We start from the raw sequence: 7,500 nt of genomic DNA, 5'->3' as shown, positions 1-7,500 counted from the left end.
ACTGTAATATATATATATATATATATATATATATATATATATATATATATATATATATATATATATATCTCTTTAGAATGATTTATTGTTAATTTGTTCCCAGCATTTATTTATTTCCTTATTTCCTTTCCTCACTGGGCTACTTTTTCCTATTGGAGCCCTTGGGCTTATAGCATCTCGCTTTTCCAACTAGGGTTGTAGCTTGGCTAATAATAATAATAATAATAGTCACGCTTAGGGAGAGAGGAGTAGTCATACCCTGGTGAGAGAGGGTACCCCGAAATGTACTCGGAAACCACTCCCCCACAAACTGCCGAACCATCGTGTAGTGGCTAGGAAAGGGGGAGCGGGTGGGAAAGGTTGAATCTGAGTATGTGCGTCCGTGCGCATATCTAGCTAAATATCTAGACGTCATTTTAGACGACTAGGGTACACTAGTACACACGAAGAGTACTGTACAAAAAAATCTCACTTTATTTAGCCTACAAAGGTTAAATGTTTTATCTCTTATTAGAATAAATTCACAAACTTCAGTATTTATAAAATAGAGAGTATGTTTTCAATCAATACATGCATAATTAGGCTTAATGTTCAATTTACGTGTTTTATACATGTTATCAATGTCAACATAATAAAGCAGGACCATTTCTATTTATAAATTCATCAAGAAAATGAAACTAGGCTTACACAAAACTAAAAGAAAAGTTATTAAATGTTTCGTTGATGGGAGAATTAGATTCGAAGAACAGGTAAAAATATCAGCGATAGAAGATGAAATATTTTTAAACGATAAAATTAATTCTACAAAAATAAGTAGTGTATGAAAATATAACTTAAGAGATTTAGAACACTATCTTTACATGTTTCTATTTCCACACAGTTGCTATGACGGTTATAAATTATATCTTCTTCCGAATAAAGTATTAAACAAGCATACATTATTGAATGCGAACTTCCATAAAGAACTTGGCTGTTCATAAATGAGCTGAAAGTCGCCACCAGCTAAAATCGATTTTTCCCAGTTAATAGGATGTATTAGACAAGCTTTACCACAGCGTAAAAGTTGATAGTCTACTCTATTTCTTTAACTCTTTTCATGTCTGATTAGACCTTAATTGTGGTAGGATAAGAAATAAAGCAAATGGAAATATTTTTAACTCAGAATTATTTCCTTCCTAGAAAAATATATTTTCAGAATTCCAACGAATCGCAATTCGTTTATAAAATTTAGGTCACATTAGTCATCACCTAAATTTACTAATGGAGCCTTCTCATGCCCTATTAAGTCATTAGCTATAAATTTATATGTACACATGTCCAAAACTGTAGAGGTTATAATAGAAACTCAACCTTTTTTGGGCAATAAAATAAGACTTAGTTCTAATAATTACACTAACGATACAGTTTAGAATAACCAGGATACACTACCTCGCTGTCCATCTCCTAACCTCCTACCGTAGGTCTAACGTGAACTAAGGTTCTTATTGAAACTGAAACGCCTCCCTAGGCATACCCAATAGTATGAAGTATATATAGGGAACTTACTATAATGGATTGGATTCATGAATTAGTCCCATATGAAAGGTGAATTAATCTAACATGATGACGACTACGTATACATAGGTAATGCTAAAACTGGAAGAGCTAGATAGGCCATTGAAACCACTACATCATCGCTTTCTTGAGAATTTGGGGTATTTTTATAATGATTCTTTTTCCAATATTTGTCCTTGAGGAAAGGAAAACAAAAGGATAAAACAACAAAAGCTTCATTTATCAGCCTCGTCACCAATCACCTTCGTTGTCAGAATTCCCAAAAACATCAAATCAATAAATTAATCAATCATTTATCAGTTGGATTTTTTTTTTCAACTGAGGCACCCTTTGCCTTTGTTCTGGTGATAAAAAGATATGAGTACAAACTTTATTCATTAGTCAGAATTTTTTGGTTCTTTCTCATATCTGAGGCGCCCTTTGCCATTTGTTTCTTCCCTGGCACTAACTTGATAGAGAGGGGACTTGTTTTCTCATATTCATCATCATCATCATCATCATCATATTATTATTATTATTATTATTATTATTACAAGCTAAGCTATATCTCTATTTGTAGGATGCTATAAGCCCAGGGGCTCCAACAGGGAATATAGCCCAGTGAGGAAAGGAAACAAAGAAATAAATAAACTGCAAGCAAAGTAATAAACAGTCAAAATAAAATATTTTAGGAACGGTAACAACATTAAGTTAGATGCTTTATATATAAACTATAAAAACTTGAACAAAAAATAAGAGGAAGAGAAATGAGAGAGAACAACGAGCCAGAGTGTACCTTCAAGCTAGAGAACTCTAATCCAAGACAGTGGAAGGCCATGGTTCAGAAACTATGGCACAACCTAAGACTAGAGAACAATGGTCTGATTTTGAGTGTCCTCCTAGAAGAGCTGATAAAGTCTCTCTACTACCCATACTAAGAAGAGCGTAGCCACTGAACAATAACATTGCAGAGAGAAGAAGAATTGTTTGATAATCTGTGTTGTTAGGTGTATAAGGAAAGAGGAGGATATGGAATGAATAGGTCAGACTATTTAGTGTATGTGTAAGCAAATATAAAGTGAACCGTAACCAGAGAGAGGAATCAAATGCAGTACTGTTTGGCCAGTCAAAGAACCCACTAACTCTCTAGTGGTAGTACATCAATGGCAGGCTTGTGTTTTGGCCAACCTACTACCTACTATCCAACATTGTAACTACTCCATAGCGGCCTGATTATATTCGTAGAGGTCCAAATCTGTACAGATTGGCCCCTGTTCAAACACAAAGCATGTGGTCCATCATCTGGACGGGATGGTCACATGGGCACTCATTTATATATGGTCCTTTTCTATGGCATTGTCCTTTCCCTTGCCTCTGCCATTCACGAGAGACATTGAAACCTTTTCCTCTCCAACTTATCGATGGGGTATGGCTAATAAAAGTTCCAGTTCACGGTGTTAAGAGAGTGACTGAAAATGAGTGTAAGAGGAGAGGTAGTTGCTGCTGTGAAAAAGAAAACATCATCATCATAATTTCCTCTTATGCCTATTGATGTAAGGGGCCTCAGTTAGATTTTTCCAGTCATCTCTGTCTACACTTCTTCATTCATCATCATCTCTGTCTACACTTCTTCATTCATCATCTCTAACTTCACGTTTCATAACACTCAGCCATGTAGGCCTCGGTCTTCCAACTCTTCTAGTGCCTTGTGGAGCCCAGTTAAATGTTTGGTGAATTAATCTCTTTAAGGGAGTGCGAAGAGCATGGCAAAAACATCTTCATCTACCTCTCACCATGATCTCATCCACATATGGCACTCGAGTAATCTCTCATATAGTTTCACTAGTCCTGTTCTGTCCTGCCATTTAACTCCCCAAATTCTTCTGAGGGGTTTGTTCTCAAATCTACTAAATCTATTGGAGATTGTTTCATTGTCATACCATGACTCATGCTCATGCAGTAACACCGATTTCACTAAACTGATAATATAATAAAGCCTGATTTTTATATGTAATTTCAAGCGATTTGATTTCCAAATTTTACTTAACCTAGCCATTGTCTGATTTGTTTTTTGATCTTTCATTAAACTCAAATTCTAAAGATTCTGTATTAGAGATTATAGTTCATAAATATTTAAAAGATTTTACCTCAATATTCCTTTCTCCTTCCAATGATATTTCATCTTCCATTGCATATTCCGTTCTCATCATCTCTATTTTTCTTCTATTATCTTTAGATCAACCTCCTGTGATATTTCATGCATTCTGGTAAGCAAGCATTACTAATCCCGTGGTGATCTGCTAATAAGGACAGTCATCAGCATACTCTAGGTCAGACAATTTCCTCTTACCAATCTAGTCCAATTTCTCCACCCTCTCCAACTGTTCTACGCTTTACAAAATCCTTGAGGAAGATAAACAGCATAGGTGCCAACACATACCCTCGGAGTACTCTGCTGTTCACTGGAAATTCATTTGATAGGACTACATTAACATCAACTTTGCACATGCTATGCTCATGAACAAACTTAATCAAATTTACATATTTAAGAGGAATTCCATAATAATGCAGGACTCCACAAAATTGGCCGGTACACACTATCAAACGCATTTTCATAGTCCACAAATGCCATCTAAAGTGGATTTCTTTATTCTACGCATTGTTGTACATGTCTCAAAATGAAAATTTGGTCAGTAAAACTTCTACCTTTTCTAAACCCTGCTTGTTCATCTCTCAGCTTTTCCTGTCTTTCTCTCAAGTCTCTTTAGGATAGGCATACTATATATTTTCAGGACAACTGATGTAAATGTGATGCCTCTGTAATTATTGCAATCAGTCAGGTCTCCTTTTTAGTTATTTTCTCCAACACTCCTCATTCACATTCATCAGGTTTTGCTTCTTCATGTCACATTCTACAAAATAACATTTTAAGTATTCTGGGAGTCTCTTCATTTTCAGCCAGTATCATCTCAGGAGAAATTCCATCGTAACCAGGGTGTTTCCATCTCCTGAGTTTTTTAATGATAGAATGGACTTCAAACACACTGAATTAATTCTTGGGCACATCATTGTTTTCCCCAGTTTCAGGCATATCAATCGAATTATTCTCTTCATATCTCCTATTCTTGACCTCACTAAAGTGTTCCATCCAACGTTGCCTTTCTTTGTATTCTGTTGTTATAAAAGATCCATCCTTCTTTTTGATGGGTATATGCTTCTTTTTCTTTGCCCCAGTAGAGATTTCATTAATAATTCTATGAGCAATTCTTACACCATAGCCACTCCCTGAATTCGTATCTCTGTCAACCTCATCTGCTTTCCTGTCTAAACACTCTCTCCAGTCATTCCTGGCTCTTCTTTTGATTTCACTATCATTACTGGAATACTTAGCATGCTCTACCCTGTAATTTTGTTCATTTCCTCGAAAACTTTCAACAATCAATTTCTGTCTTTGTCCCCTTTTTATAGTATCCCAAGTATCCTTTGATATCCATATCTTTCTCCTTGTAACTGCATGTCCCAAAGCTTCACTACCAACTGACTGATATCAACACTTCTATGAAATCACCGAGGTACCTGAGATGGTGTACTGAGTCTGAGTTCGATACAGTAGTTTTCTTTTCTATATTTTCTGAGTATCTGAGGAACAGTTCTTAAGGAAATCAATGGCCCACAAAAGTACACAGTGTTCAAACCTCAATATTTTCCCAAGTGAAATGAACATGGCTGCCTTAAAACAGTCTTGGATCATAACAAATAAGAGAGGAATGCATAATTTTGTAACGATTTAGCATTACGCAGAAATGAAGAGATCTATACGCCTCCATCAATATTGTCGCCCAAGGAACAAAAGACTAATTTGAGCTACAAAGTCTTCGCAGCCAAACGTGTGATTTCATTATCCCAAACAATCTAATCGATGGACAATTTGATTTGTCAGAGGAGGAAGACGTCAATATGGCAGAAGTCAAGATCGAAAGATATTATCTAAAGATAAGAGTTGGAAAGAAGGTTGATATGGGTTAAAGATTAACGTAAATAATTAGGTCATGTAAATAATTAGGTCATGAAAAAGTAGGCCACAAGCCACCTCGGGCCTGGGAAAAGAATTGCACAATGTACAGTATGATGAATGTAAACTGTTGTCATTGTTTTACTTCCCAGGTCAAAGCATGAGTGAGGTTGGAAAAGCACTGGGGGATTTGAGGTGGGGCAACCTAGATCTGAGCGACCTAAATCGCAGATGTGTCACGCAGTAACAGGCTACCACCTATCTCATGGAGGAAGCACCTAAAATCATAGAGACAGGTGCTTTAAAAACTCTCCCTTGGAAGTAGGGAGGAGTTGGGCGCGAACCATGATCGCGTGCTCTTGTCGCAGCTGGGTGCCCAATACGCTCAAACGACACTCCACTGCGTTGCGATATTAGTAGTAACTTTTGCCTTAGACCTATAATGTGAGATAAGTAACATGCGTGCCCCTCCCTCTTCCTTGACTTGGATAGAAATTAAGATTGTAATGTTCAGTTGATAAGTCGGATATGAGACTTGAGATAAATTGCTATTTTACTGTCCTTTCTCTCCGAGTGTGTCTTTTAGAGTTAATCCGTAATTAAAGAGATTCATCCATTCACTTTGAAAGATTTCTGCTCATGTTATCTGAAAATTATCTTAGACAATAAATTCTCTTTCGATGTAAAAGTCGTCTATTTCCCCCGCCTCTCATCATATATTATTTAATTGCCATAAAATCAGTGACAAGGTCCCATAGAGCTCCTAAAGCTTATCACGCAATATGGTTTTAAAAATTCGTTCCCAGACTTGACGATATTACTGAAAGTATTTTTGACTATAGCTCTCAATAAGGCTAGGAGTGGGCTGAATTTTTAAAAGCTACAATTAACAAAGAAATATCCTCACTCAACTATGAACAATCATAGAATCACTAAGTTACGTTTACTTTACTTTAAGGGCTGCTTTTCTGGTCATATACTGCAGGGGAACCCTACTCTCTGCAGGACCTTTCATAATTCGTCTTATCGTTTACATTCCAAGGCATTCAGCATTTCACACCACATACCTCGTTCATTGTCAAATCGACATTACTGTACCACTTAGAAAACAATAAAGTCTTCAGTTTCGTTTTGAAAGCCTTAATATCTTTAATCTTTCGGATATCTAGTGAGAACTTACTATAGGCCTATAGCCTAGTCTTGGAGCCGCATATTTGAAACTTTGAGCCGCATATTTGAAAGCTCTAGAACCTATAGTAGACATATATCTTGGTTCCAATTATTTGAAATCATCTGTAACTATTCTCGTGTCAACAAGATTCATTGGCTGCACAATATGCAGACATTCTCCAAAGATATATTTAGCGTTCGGTTCTGATAACTTGAGTTATCGTACATATTTCAAACAAAATTCTTGCTTTAATAGCCAGACTGTGTAAATTAATTAGTATAGGATATTTTTCTATTGAAAAAGATTAAGCCGAATCATTTGATATTGAAGAGGTTATAAAGGAGTTTACAATTCTAAAAACAAAAAAGGCTTCGTTAAAATAAATACCTTAAATCAATGTTCTTTCGTATTTGTTGAGGGGTGGGTTGTTAATATCAAAATTTTCTGTGTTTTTCATTATTTTGAACTTTTAATCCTCTTTGGGCTATTATTGTTTTCTGTGTTTTAAATTGAATTATTAAATTTGTCACACTATTCTTTATTTAGAAGTCGAAATTCTTATCATTATTACACTATTCATCTATGAACGAAAAGTAAATCTTTCATAGATTTATGTTAGCCTATACACGCCTTACAAGTTTCTTTATGGAGAGAATATTCTGTCGTTCATATTATTATTATTATTATTATTATTATTATTAGCTAAGCTATAACCCTAGTTGGAAAAGCAAGATGCTATAAGCCCAAGGGCTCCAACAGGGAAAAATAGCCCAGTGAGGAAAGG

The 7,500-nt window shown here is 35.7% G+C and overlaps 1 protein-coding gene across 2 annotated transcripts in view; it reads right to left on the bottom strand.

The window, feature by feature from the left end:
* Positions 1–7,500, bottom strand: part of LOC137638602 (sphingomyelin synthase-related protein 1-like) — a 230,391-nt gene that overhangs the window by 177,262 nt on the left and 45,629 nt on the right. The gene's annotated exons all lie outside the window — the stretch shown is intronic.

The sequence above is a fragment of the Palaemon carinicauda genome, chromosome 3 (genome assembly GCF_036898095.1).
Source record: "Palaemon carinicauda isolate YSFRI2023 chromosome 3, ASM3689809v2, whole genome shotgun sequence".
NCBI classification, from domain to species: Eukaryota; Metazoa; Arthropoda; class Malacostraca; order Decapoda; family Palaemonidae; genus Palaemon; species Palaemon carinicauda.
Note: the sequence above shows the minus strand (reverse complement) of the source record. Positions and strands in the feature narration are given on the sequence as shown.